Genomic DNA, 14,208 nt, shown 5'->3' on the forward strand with positions numbered 1-14,208 from the left:
GGCATATGTACTATTGCCCTGGCAAACATGTATACACGAGTACGGTGTAACACCTCCAGCCTTCATGCTTGGCAAGTTTATGTGAATGTTCATTTTTATAGCCGCTAACTTATTAGCTGTGGATTACGTTGTCACTTTGTGTGTTACATTTCCAAGCATAAGAAGTGTGAGTGAGTTCTAAGACATGTGAAATGAAGGATCAGCTCGCAAAAGCTGGTCTTGAAGGCATCAGAGAGTAGGGATAAAGACTTCATCATGCGGTTCATACAGCCTGCCAATTCTCTGATTGACAGCTCTCTGTATGGCAAGTCTTGAGGGATTGGGTATTTAAATCTTAATTACAAAAAAGTGTTACAGAATACTAAAAATCATTCAAGGAAACTGGAAGGCTTCTAATGTAGCATTCCTCTATTAATCTCTTATACAGAATAAAATTTGATTGACAGGATCCATACAAATAGTGTAAAGAAATTTAGGAAATCAGTACAAAACTGAAGGGAAAATTTTAAACCATGTGCCATAAATGTGTCCTCTTTTATAAATTAAATTGCTCTACAATCGTATACACACAAATAAAACAGATTAAAATGAGCTTTATTATAAGATATAATCCTAACTGGCTTGAAGAGCTAAAATCACAGTAACAAGATTCAAATAAACGAAAATACAATACAAATAGCTGCTTTGCTTAGGGAAAAAAAAAACCCCACAAGAACTCTATTACAGAAAAAAAGGGGGAGGGTGTATTCCAAAAGACAGAAATAAAACAACTGTAGAGACAGCATTTAAAAATAAAAATTGAAAACCATTCAAGAGCACCAGTTATGCTCTTGCTGTTCTCATCTATGCCATTCCCTTATCAATTCATTAATTCAAAAACCGCTTCCTAAGAGACTCCTCTGTCCACGCCCTTTTCCAAGGGCAGAGACTGTGGAGGTAATGGTGGCAGGGTCAGAGTCCAGGGGGAAGGCACTCATGAAAATAGGTGGTTGCGATAGAATGTCTGTCATTCACGTATAAATAAAGAGCTTGGATATGGTTTGCTCCCCTCTCATCCCACAGCCTCCCTCCATCCTTCTCCACCTTGCTTTTCCCTGGGAAGGCTGATCTGTACGGACGACTGTGTCAGTGGGTTTCTTTGCCCTTTGGCTTCTGGTTGGGTTCAGCCAACAGGACCCTGGCAGCACATCAGAGGAAGGGATAAACACGAGGTCAGGTATAAATCTGCTGCTCCTTCCACAATGGGCTGCCTGCATGTGCGACCAAAAGTCACAGCTGCTTTCAGGTAATGTTTTCAAATGTGCCCCTTGTTTTCCGCCAGGCCTGGACGGAAACATGGTGAGAGCACAGCGGACGGAATCCTATGAATCCGTAAAGACTTCACGGAGGAAGTGGCAGTTGAACTGAGTCTTTAAGGAAGGGTAGGAGTTTCTGAGGAGATGGGGGAGAAGTTCAGGGTGGCTGGAACACAGGGCAAATGGATGAAGGGAAGGAAGATCTGAGGGAGATCGTGAAGGGCCTTGTGTTTTCTTACAGAGGTGCTTGGACTTAATTCAAAGGCAACAGGCAGTAGAGTATTTTGGTGGGTTTTTAAGCAGAAGGTAGCTGATAACACTACAAAGTAGTGTTTCCCGAATCTGATTATTGCATGCACCCTTTTAATGGAAATGATTTTTAAGGACTTTTTCAGGGTTGACCTAAATTACTCTTATTGTAATATGCATCCTATATGTATCAGCTTCAACTAGTTATATATCACCTTCTTTTGTTTATAGTTTTTTAAACAACCGGAGAACCAAAATTAACTTACATAATACATAAAAACAAAACCATATGAGTTCTAAAATTCAAATTCACATTAACTGAATGTGAAGGATCATATTTTGCTGAAACAGATTCACAAAAAGCACGAATTTCATTAGTCGTGAAAGAGTTCCAGAGGCCTATAACGCCTCGTGCTTTATGACGAGTCCACTCCTCCGCTTCTTTTTGCTGCTCAAACGGCGGTACGTCTCTCATCTACACAACGTGCTGCGCGGTTACTTGACCTTCATTTAATACGTTAAGTCTCCCTCAAAACTTAGCTGCTTAAACAGCCGCTTTATGATGCTTTCTGGATTTTGTGAGTCAGGAATTCAGACTGAGCACAGTGGGGAATGGCTTGTCTTACCCGCGTGATCGCCGGGGCTCAGCGGAGAAGACTCAAGGGCTCTTCTCTCTGGTAGTTGACGCTGCGTGGTCAGCTGGAGTTTCAACCAATGCCTTTGCAGGCAGTGTCAGCTTTCGCACAGCTTGGGATCCTCAGGGTAGGCTGGCTGCTGACATGGCAGCTCCCAGCTCCCGAGTGTCCCAGCTCACAAAGTAGAACTTGCCTCACGTTCTCTGAACTTGCTTCAGAAGGCACACAAGGTCATTTCCAGCGTATTCTATCGGTTACAGTGAGCCACAAGTCCACTCCTATTCAGCGGGAGGGAGCACGGACCCCATGTCTTGAGGTCTTGATGAGAAGAATGTCAAAGAGGTTTTTTTAAGCTACTTTTTAAAAAACTGCCACAGGCTATGATAATTGACCTTACTAAACACAAATGCAGACAACGAACACGAAAAAGGCACCCTTGTTTGTTTGTGTGTTTGTTTACATGGTGGTCATCTGGATGACCTAGAATATGCTTACTAATAGAATAATGATTGAGATTTTTTTTTCCCTTGGGCTCTAAAATTGGTAATTAGGTTCCAAACTTGAGGACAAATGGGATGGTAAGGCTCTCCCATTTTAGAGGGCTTCTTGTTAGGCATTTGGAACTAGGTACACCAGTTGGGACTTGGGAAATGGCAAAAAGACTTCCCTTTCTCCTTTCCCATGGAAGACAGAGTTCCGTAAGGTCCCCAGGAAGAAACATATAGCATGTGTTACTCCACCACCATATTGCGTGTTAAAAATGGCCAAGGTGGCTCTTTGCCATCCGGGCATGTACTTACCTACTTCCCTGGCCAGATGCAGACTTCTATCCCAGGCAAAGAGCAAATACGGAACACTGCTAGGGGAGTACTCCAAATCCTCTCCATCCACTTCTTCACTGTCTGTTGTGGTGACCAGTTTCCACACAGACTTACCAGCTTCCCCTAGGTGCAACCCGATAGCACCTTCCTTGCGACTCTTCAGCATGCCTCTGGCTTATGGCCCCAGGGACTCTCAGCTGCCATGGCTTTGGGTTCCACACCTCCACATGCACAACCTGGAGGTGTGGAAAATGAATGCCCATGGAGCAGTTTTTGACCAAGGGGTGGGAACTGATGGATCAAGCTTGCCATGTTCATCACCTGGTATCATTCTGAATGCATTTGAAAAGGGTCCCCAGAAGGTCCTATGGGAATGAACTTCAGTTGCCAATAATGGAGGCTAATTTGTAAGCCCATCTTTTTATTGATTTTCCCTCATTTTTTGCTTCACTCTTCCAGGTTTTAACCTGGACTCACTCCCCAAATAAACTATGAGCAGGCAAGCCTTTGTTTCAGGCTCTGCTTTTGGAGACCCACACTATGACAGGGTCTGTGGAGCTGCTGGATGAATTTATATTTCAGGTGTCCAAGGAACATTGCCCCAACCCAAGGCCTGTATTGAGGGAGAAGGAGGGATGTCAGAGAAATCAGGCTATGTTTTCTGTGAGCTAAGGGCCCCAACATCTGTCTTTACCTGTATTGGTCGTCCGGTCATTGCTGGCTGATGTACTCTTCAGTGGCATAGAAACTAGACAAAGGTGACTGCTCTTTTAAGGCATGTATGTGTTCTCTAAATTAGAGTTTCATCACCATCTAAAATACTTGTGTGTGCTAGTCAGCTTCCAAAGTGAACCCTAATGACTCCTGCTTTCTCAAATTCATGCCCCACATAGTCCTCTCCCATCTTGGATAGGGCTCACCTGTGTAACCAATAAGATACTGTAGAAATGATCGAGTGTGATATTTGAGGCTAGATGGTGAAAGACATTGTGACTTCCACTTTGTTCTTTCTTGTATCACTTGCTCTGGGGGAAACAAGTTACCATGTCATGAAGGCATTTAAGAAGCTCTATGGAGATGTCCCTGTGGCAAGAAAATGAGGCCTTCTGTGAATAGCCAGCCTCAACTTCCCAACTACTACTATTCCTATTGCTACTATAACAAATTACTACAAATGTAGTGGCTTAAAACAATACAAATTTATTATCTTATAGTTACAGAGGTCATAAATCCCAAATCAGTCTCTCTGGACTAAAGTCAAGGTGTTGGCAGGACTGGCTCTTTCCTGAGGTGCAAAGGGGAAAATCTGTTTCCTTTGGCTTCTCAAGACCACCCACATTCCTTGGCTCATGTGTCCTTTCTTGTATCACTCCAACCTCTTGCTTCTGTTTTCACATCTTCTACCATTTATCCTTTTTTTAAAAATTAAAAAAAAAATTTTTAGATAATCTCTATACCAACGTGGGGCTCGAACTCACAAACTCACAACCTGAGATCAAGAGCTGCATGCTCTACCAACTGAGCCAGCCAGGTGCCCCTCTACTATTCATCCTATACTTTTAACTCCATCTTATATGGACTCTGTGATTACATTGGGACCACGTGGAAAATCCAGCATTATCTCCCCATGTTAAGATTCTTAACCAAAGCATATCTGCCAAGTCCTTTTTTGCCATGTAAAGTAATATATTCACAGATCCTGGGTATTAGGACACAGACATCTTTTGGGGAGGTTTTTCAACCTACCAGCTATATCAGTGAGCCACCTGGGAAGCAGATCTTCCATCCCTAGTCAAGTCTTCAGATGATTGTAACCTCTACTCACAACTTGACCACAACCTCATGGAAGACCTGAGGCAGAAATGCCCAGCCAAGCCATCCCTAAATTCCTGATCTGCAGACATGTGAGATTATACATTTTATTATTGTTGTAAGCTACCAAATTTTGGGGGTAATTTGTTACTAAGCAATAGATAATTAACATAAAATGAAAAAGTTCAATAGTATTTAGAAATCCATTCACATTTGCATAGGAAATATTAATAGCTTTGTTAAAGAAAAAAATGCCTTTTAGATTTTTTTATAATTTCAGCTGTTGGGAAGACTTTATTAGTTGCTAATAAATGATTTTAAATTTCTTATCATCTACTTAAGTGAGGGAAGTTTTTGTTGATGTCAAATTCTAAAGATGTGAAGAGATAATCATTTAAAAATCTTATTCAGGACTGAAGAGGAATGAGGAAGAATAGAGGGTAATGCTAATTCTTTGTGGGTTGATGCAGATGTTCTAAAATTAGATTGTGGTTATAGTTGCATAATTCATAAATACACAGTCTAGAGCAATATACATTCCATAAAGAGACATTATCCTTATTATATTTGACAGCAATAAACTTGCCCTTTTCTCTGAGCAAACACTGGGAGGGAGACGATGTCTTTAGTTTTCCAAAGTTGTTCACAACACAAACATCTTTGAAAAGGTAGTGATCAAAAGTAGTGGGTGTCTGTGCTAGTGAGGCATGCAGAAACATGAGAGGCTCATGGAGAATTGTCTCCCAACAGTGGAGGGGGAACTCTAAAGGTCCTTGAGACTTTTCATGGGAGGGTCAAGAGCCAAAACATTTATAGCTATATTAAGACATTATTTGCCTTTTCCATTCTTATTCTTTCACGAATATACAGTGGAGATTTCTAGAGGCTACATGAAATGACATGATGTCATCACTCTAGTAGCTAAGAGAATGTATGTTTCTGTATTTATATGTTTTAAAAATTCCTTCATTTTAATTTCTAATACAGTCACTTCAATAGACATAACCCACAAAAAAGCTCTTTGGGATCCTAAATATTTTTTAAGAAGATAAAAGAGTCCTAAGGTAGAAAGTTTGAGGGCTGCTGCCCCAGGAAAATCATCAGGGAGTACTGTTTATATGAGATGTTAGTCCTTCTCCCTCTCCAATGGGAAGGAGACTCCAACAGAATTGCTTCCAGACATTGTGAATACTCCAAGAGGGGAAGATGGGTATGTCTTTCCTGAACTGTATGCCTGCTTAGGCAGTTGCTTACTCAGACTGCTACTGTCCTAGTTTGAGCAGAAAGAGCAGAGATTTGAAGAGAGATTAATGGTTTTCCTCTGAGTGACCTGAACAGCGTGCAGTACCAGGCTTCAACCATTTTGTCGGTCCCCTGCCCAAGAGGACTGGGATGAAGAGGTTCCAGCAGCAAGGGTCAGTGGAGTAGATTACTGGGGAGAGAAGAAAGCTGTGGACATTCTAGTAAATACTAGTAAATGTTTAACAACTGGCTTTTCATAAGAAAAAACTGGAACTGATTTGTAGTTTTTGCCAATTTGTTTGAATTCTCCCACCAGGGCTGATTTCAGGCTACCAATGGATTAATAAGCAGCTCACAAAATTTCAGAAAATTTAATGATTGGCCAGTTTGAGCTGGCTTGAGAATCTAACTGAATGAAGAGATTGGGATACATTGAGCTGGATCAGATTTCCTACACCCAGAACTAAATGGTGAGATGAGCCCTCCCTCAAGAACACAGTGTGCGCTGACATGAACATACACTGTGCCCCCCAAAAGAAGCAATGACTGGACTGCTGCCATGTTGGAGGAGTGGATAATTAGGATGGTCAAGTGAAAACCATGACAGCACCCTTTAAGTAGGACCCAATTCCCCCACCCGCTCGTTCTCACCCAAGTAGTGGAGATGTCCAAAGAAAGATGAGGACCCCACCTCTTGTACCCTACAGGTTTCAGGCCATGGCTATGCTCGTATTAAATTAAGTTGAAATTTATTGAAATAAAAATGAAAAAAATTAATCTTCCGGACAACTCACGGAAAAACTGTGAATAGACTGAAATGGGGGAGTGGGTTAGGAAACTGTCAAATATCTAGAATTCAAAGTTGAAGAGCTGATCTAAGGAGGTGGGAGATGGGAAACTGGGAGGAGATTGGGGCCAGATGTAAGAGGTGAAGTTACCTGACTGAGTGATCAGTTTTATATGGTGGGCAAGAAGCAAAAGATGTCACGATTGACTCCTATTTTCCAACTTGGAAGGTTAAATATAGTTTTGTATTTGGGGAATTAAGATTGTTTAAAACTGGCGTGAATTTAGAAGACATTGTTTTACACATACGTTGAAGTGGAAGGGTCCTATCTGAGTAGTAAGCTGAGATAAAGATGATGAGTATGTCTCAGTGTGTTAACAGTTGTTAAGATTCATGCTACTAACACTGTTTTTGCTTGTTTTAGAGCCTTATGTAAACGGTATTATATTCTGTTTGGTCTTCTGGGACTTAATTATTCTATTCATTATGTTTCTAAGATTTATCTACACCCAGTTGTGTATAACTGTAGTTCATTGATTTCCACTGAGGAATGTTCTACTGGGTGAATATATCAGAGTTCATTTATCCATTCTTTGATGGGTATTTGTGCTGTTTTCAGTTTTGTGTTAAAATTATGCATACTACTAAGGACATTCTTCTAGTGCACATATCAGGAATATGACGAGGAAGACAACGGTGTGTTTAAAATGTTTTAAATTCTTATGTTGTGGTAAACTCCGTGGGTATTTAGTCTATTAGTGTGATTTGTAATTTACAAATATATATATTCTTTTGTATGCATGATATATTACACTTTAAAAGAATAAAATAGTGCTACCAAGAAAAGTGGAAAGGGAGACTAGGGGATGTTGGTTTAGAGAGGAAAGTGCTGCACTCTTAGATGGGGGGCAGAGAAGGCTCAATGAGAAGGTGGCCTTTGGGCAAGACCTCAGGGAGACGAGGGAGTGGCCATGAGGAGGTGTGGGGAAAGAGTATTAAAATACAGATGTCATGTAAACAAGTGAAAAAGAAGACTTGAAGAACAGTTAGTAAAAGGAATCTGCGGGGAGAGGTGAGGGGCATAGTATCAGTTATAACAGCTGTTCCCATTCTTCCTTTTGAGCTCCCCCTCTGTCCAGTTGGAACAGCTGTTGCCAGTGGGATTTATGGCCCCTAGAAACAGATCTCTTCCGTTAGCTTCACCAGAGTGAGGAAAATCCCCTTTCCTCTTAGCTTTTGGGAAACACACACACACACACACACACACACACACACACACACATACATAGGACTTTCCCAGAATATTTGCACATAGAAGTGGATCCATTTACAAGACACATTTGGTTTGTTCTAAATTCAGTAAAATACAGCCTTAATTGACCTTGGCATCACTTCTGTACTGTGAGTCAAACCTATCTGGCAAAGCATATTTGAAGGTTCCTCCTTTGAATCTTTGGGTAATCCCCTGTTCTGATTTCTGTTCTTCCTCATTTTCTCTCAAGCTTCACCGTCCTTCTGAAGTAGGACTGTGGCAAATAAAACGCTGGGCCTTCCGCTTAGGTGCACAGGTACTTAGTGAGTCTACAAATACCTTTTCTGGAGAAGGTATTCTTGCCCACAAAATACATCAGAAATGTATCTCCACACTTCCTCACATTTCCTCGAGTCATCTGCCCTGTGGTAAAGAGATTTTTTCCACTCAGTTCATTATAAGCCTTAGAGGAAATGAGATTTTAAATAAACTTTAAACATGGTTACTAAAACCATATTGGCTCAAAAAAAAAAAAACAACCCGAAGGATAAGTAATTTTCCTTAAAAAGGACTATAACCGGTATAGTTTTGTTTCCTGGTAGATGTTTAAAACTTCCCCATTATTCTCTTAAAACAACTAACAATGCTACTATTGATCACAAGATATGGGAAAACTCACACAGTTTCAAGTCATCACAAGTCATTGTACCCATGTATTTGCTGGTGGTGGAAAAATACTTTTGGCAAAAAAAGCACCTGCTATGACAAACACAATCAGAGTATTATGCAAATTTCTCAGGCCACACCAGCCTTAGAGAGGATGAGCAAATTGTGTTCCACCCAGTGGATTTCTGGGACATCCACGTTCCTGTCATATAGTGTCCAAGTTGATTCCTAATCTTGTCGTGAAATCTGGGGAACTCTGGGTCTCCTTGGCAGCCATGGCAGTCACTGCTGGTGTCCTGGTACAGCTCTGGCCTACCTACTAGCTTTCTCTCTGATGGTTGCCGTCCTGCTTGGACCTTGACCAGATCACTGTTGATCTCCTTTTTTTAATGCAGCTGAGATACAAGTAGCCTGTTTCTGGTGGCTTGTTAAAAGCCTTCTGGCTTAGAACTACAGTGACACCCCTAATTTCAAAGTTTTTTTTCTCTTACAAAGTGGAGGGGTTCGAACAGGCGAAGAGGGGAAGGAGGGAAGTGTCTGGGGAAACTCTCCTAGCGCATTTGGCCATCTGTGAAGTCAGAAGCCGGGGTTTGGTGACAGTCAGAGTGAGAGTCCTCTGGTGGGCAGAAAAGCCACTGTCCAGCTGAGGCCTGCGGCAGCTGGGCCCCAGGGGCACGGGATGCCAATCAAGAGCAAGGCTGTGTGTTGAACTGTACTAGAATGGCCTGATGGCAGACCCTTTGAGAAACATCCATACGGGACTACGGTAGTAGATTGCCTGATTCGAGTATATTGAAGAAACTCCCACCATGAGAGACAGAGGATGCAGTAGGGAGTGGAGAGTTGCTGCCGCTCCCAAAAGCTGTTTAGATGGTGCGGAAATGCCAGGGAGTACCAAGCCAATGCTGCCTGGGGTGCGCTGGGCTTTCAGGCGCAGGCTTTCCAGTCACTGATTCCATGCATCAGTCCCCTTAGTCTAAATTCTGTGACAGGAATAAATAAACACGGTGGTATTTCTTGGTCAGATAAAGTGTCCTCCAGCTGTGGCTCAACTCTACATAGTTTTCCAATGACCCAGCTTCGACCCAGGTAGGCAGGTCTCATGGCAAGGAAAAGAAGGTAGAAGAATCAGTCTTAAAGCCTGTGTTTGGAACCCATGTTGGACCTCCACTCACATTTCATTGGCCCAAGCAAGTCACATTGCCAAGCCTGCTGTCAAAGATGCGACAGGGTCTAGTCTCACCATGGTGTGGGACACGCAATATTTGAGAACAGTGATACAGCTTGACATATTATGTGAACTTGAACAAGGCATTTGACCTCTCTGAGCCTCCGCTTTCTCCTATGTATAGAGGACGGTAATAGTATTTACCCTTCAGGGTTGTTCAGAAGGTGAAATGAAGTGATGCGTTTAAATGCCATGTAAGTGTGAGAGTGAAAATAATTAAAATGCTGCTCCAGAATTGTCCTTCCTCAAATATTATCATCTCAAAGAGCTGTGTAATTTTTCTCTTTGCAATTTTTTTGTTCAATATAAGAAATAATCATAAGAAAAATACACATTTTCTATAAAGCTATTTGCACATGTGAAAAGGCATCTTTTCAACATTGAAATTTTCCCTTAATTATTTCACTTCCCCAAAAGTTGTGTGATACAGTTAAAGTTACTGATGTGTGAATCTCCCCACAACTCCCTGTCCCCTTCCTCATAAGAAAGATCATATAAGAAAGAAAGAAAGAAAGAAAGAAAGAAAGAAAGAAAGAAAGAAAGAAAGATTAGCCTCTGCTTGCTTATTTTCTTCCCCTCAACTTCCAAAGAGGCCCTGCCATTGCCACCAGTCGTGTGGTGGTATGGGGTGCAGGATTTGAGAATGAGGACAGGTGGCTGGAGCCTCAGAGTCAGGAGGATAAATGAGCAGAAGGAAGGGCCCAGTCGCTGAGGAGGTGAGATGTTCTTTCATGGGAAAGGAGAGAAAAGCCTCTTGGGACTGGGATCCTGGAGACGGCAAGTAGGGAACAGTTTTTCTAGGGAATTTTAGAAAAGGTGCATTTAGAAATATGAAATCTAAGGGATTTGACTTTGAATCAGTTAAGATTACAGTTAGCTGCAAGCAACAGAAAATTCTCTGAAGAATAGTAGCTTACCTAGGACAGAAGATTGTTCCTCTTCCTTAATCATTTTAAAAAGTCCGAATGTAGGTAATTCATCACCATCATGGGAGTTCCATGAACATCAAGGACTCAGGGTCTTTCTCTTCTCTCGTTCCATTGTCTTTAGCATGCTCTCCCATGGTGCAAAATAGGAGTTTCCGTTCCAGTCAGATCATCTGTACTGTTGCCAGCATAAAGGAGGAAGGAAGAGACAAGGCCTGCTGACACCCTCTGAGGAGATTTTTCAGGAGCTGCCTTCAACGCTTGCACTTAAACTCGTTGCCCAGAATTTAGTCATGTAGCAGCATCTGGGAGAGGTTTCTATTTTATTCGAGGGGTCCAGTAAAATCCCAGGTTCTACGTCTAAGGAAGAGAAGGAAAATGGACATTGGGGCAGATGACTAGCAGACAACCCATAGAGGAGAAAGAAAATTTTAGGGTGGTATTGTAAACTATGTTCTTCAGTATTTTTAACAGTCCTTGAGAAATGAAGAACTTGAGTTACTTTTAAATAAAACCTTGGTTTCTGCACTATATTTCATTGTCTGTGACATAGATTTGAGGCCGAGCCATGGGAGTTATGGCTTCGTGCTCAGCTAGCCACTGTATCACCACTAAGGTCTCATTTCCGCTTACCACTCATGGGGTCCTCCCGCTGAAACGTCTTCCTGCTCCCTTCCATATAACACTATAACCTTCCTGTGAGATAAGAAAGGACTTTCTTCCCACCGTCATTCCAATGTATTGGATTCCCCAATGGATGGCCTTGATGGAAGGCTTCATACACTGTGGAGACATACATACATATTTAATTATATTTAACATTTCACCTTTTTAAAAAATTCTTATTCTCTTTTTTGGAAGCTTGGAAACCAGGTCAAATGGCATCACACAAATAGCATGGTCAAAAGCACTTCTCTCTTAAGAACCTCAGCGTTCAAGGACAGAACCCAGGGACCTCAGACTCTTTCCTATGTCAAGAAGTGTTTTCTGCTCATAGGAGATTTAGGAAATTCTCTGTTGCCTGACTCCTCTTATATAAAGTTGTTAATGTTGAAGTCCTGTGAACCTCACCCCAGACCCTGAAGTCTTTGCTTCACTTTTACCAAGTATCATATTAAGATTCAGTGCTAATTTGCCATCTTCGGATGGTTATTTTGGGAAGCCCAGGTTCCAGATATAAGCATAAAAACTAATTGTTCACTTTCCTTTCTCTTCAGGATGTTAGTTATAAATATACTATATTATAACATAGTTTTTGTTTTAGAAAGCAATAGATGTTCATTGCGGAAATTTAGAAAAGTATAAAGAAAGAAAAAACAAACACTTACATCCTAACCATCTTAAACATGTTCACAGGAGGGGCCCCTGGATGGCTCAGTAGGTCAAGTGTCTGCCTCGGCTCAGGTCATGATCCTGTGGTCCTAGGATCGAACCCCAAGTCCGGCTCTCTGCTCAGCAGGGAGTCTGCTTCTCCCTCTCCTTCTGGCCCTTCCCATGCTAACTCACGCACACGCATTCTCTCTCTCTCTATATATATATATAAATAAAATCTTTAAAATAAATAAATAAATTACATGATAAACTTCAAAATTAAAAATCTCTAAAAAAACATGTTCATGGGATTCTCTCTAGTCTTATCTCTGCGAGTTTATATGTGTATGTGTGTACATGTGTGTTTTAAGCAAAATTAGGAATAGTCTACAAATATACACTCTTTATGTGTTCTGCTTTCCAAGTGAGCAATATCCACAAATACTCTTTGGAAGCATGATTTGTTTTTTATTCTCTTTTTTGGAAGCTTGGAAACCAGGTCAAATGGCATCACACAAATATCATGGTCAAAAGCACTTCTCTCTTAAGAACCTCAGCATTATTGTTATTGCTGCATAGGACCTAGTTCTGTACGCCATTAAAAATCCATTTCAGTAGGGATTGTTTTCTGTTGTTTCATTGTTAAAGTTTGAATGACTTTGACAACCACATGGCAAAGCCAAAATTAGTACTCAGGGCTTAAAATTCTTAGTTCAGTGTTTATTTAGTTAGTATTAGCTCCTTGCGGTTAGGGACCATGCTTGCTTATCTTGGCTGGTTGCTAAAGATGGCCGCCCCACCAAATCACACCTCCCTGCATTCATGCCTTGGGTAATTTTTTCCCACAGTGAATCTAGGCTTTTCTTGTGTAGCCGATAGAATTCAGTGGAAGTGAAGCTGATGACTTCTGAAGCTAGGCCATGGAGAGCCTTGCAATGTCTGCCTTGGTCTCTTTGTGCTCTGGAGGAATTCATAAGTGTGACTGCTGTGGCCCGCCTGGCTCTAAGGAAGAGTAATTTGGCTTTGTGCAGAGACTACATGGTGAGAGAGACAGAGGGAGAATGAGATTGACAGAGAGAGCAGGAGGGAGGTTGCGAGGGAGGGAGGGCCAGCAAGCCCCAGTTGTTCCAGCCATCCCAGTTGTGAAACAAGCCAACTGGATGTCCTGACCAGTCAAGCCTTCAAACGACTCCAGCCCCAGCCACCATCTGATTGTAATTACATGAGTGACCCTGAGTGAGGACTGCCCAGCTGAGCCCAGTCAACCCACTGAACTATGATAGAACATAATGAATTATAGCGTTACTTTTTCAACTTTTTTGTATAACATAAAATTTATCATTTTGACCATTTGTAAGTATACAGTTCACTGACATTAAGTACATTCACATTATTACACAGTTGTCACCACTACCTGCTTATAATGTTAAGGCATAAAGCTTTGGGGTTGTTTGTTATATAGTGATAGGTAATCAAAGCACTGTTGTATTAACTCTGATATCTTCAGCACCCGGCAAGAGCTGGCATGCTTAGTATTGTAGATGATTGGAAAACATTCGTTAGACGAGTATATAAACATACAAGATTACTCTCATATACACACGTATGTATGTAATTGTGAAATTTCCTTACAATTACAATGCTAAAAAAAGAGTGACTTTTAATTTTGTTATTTTGTGTTTTTTTTCAGTCTCATTTCTCCCTGGACTAGATCAGTGAAGACCAATTTGGTATTTGTAAAATGGAGTAAAGCCAAATATCCTAAATGGCTGATTAGAAAATTTCCTTTCAAAATTATTTATTATTTGGTTTGGGAACCTTGTTTTTTAATAAGTACAATTCGGTTTTGCTCTGAAACTCCAAAATTAAAAAAAAAAAAAAGAATTAAGCCTCCACAAGGTTGTGGAAGTAGTGTTGCATCTTTCTTCGTGTTTCCATCATGGGACGGAGAGGACAGGTGAGAGGTGACAGGGGAAGTGTCATG

General features: G+C 41.3%; 1 long non-coding RNA gene across 1 annotated transcript; it reads right to left on the reverse strand.

Moving 5' to 3' along the window:
* Positions 1 to 573: 573 nt before the first annotated feature.
* LOC100465681 lies at positions 574 to 11,157 on the reverse strand. Its single transcript, XR_002143830.2, has 3 exons — positions 10,905 to 11,157; positions 2,980 to 3,236; positions 574 to 2,497 (listed from the first exon to the last, which is right to left on the reverse strand). It is a non-coding gene; the product is annotated as an uncharacterized LOC100465681 (long non-coding RNA).
* Positions 11,158 to 14,208: the final 3,051 nt, after the last annotated feature.

Source organism: Ailuropoda melanoleuca, chromosome 2 (assembly GCF_002007445.2).
Source record: "Ailuropoda melanoleuca isolate Jingjing chromosome 2, ASM200744v2, whole genome shotgun sequence".
Classification (NCBI taxonomy): Eukaryota; Metazoa; Chordata; class Mammalia; order Carnivora; family Ursidae; genus Ailuropoda; species Ailuropoda melanoleuca.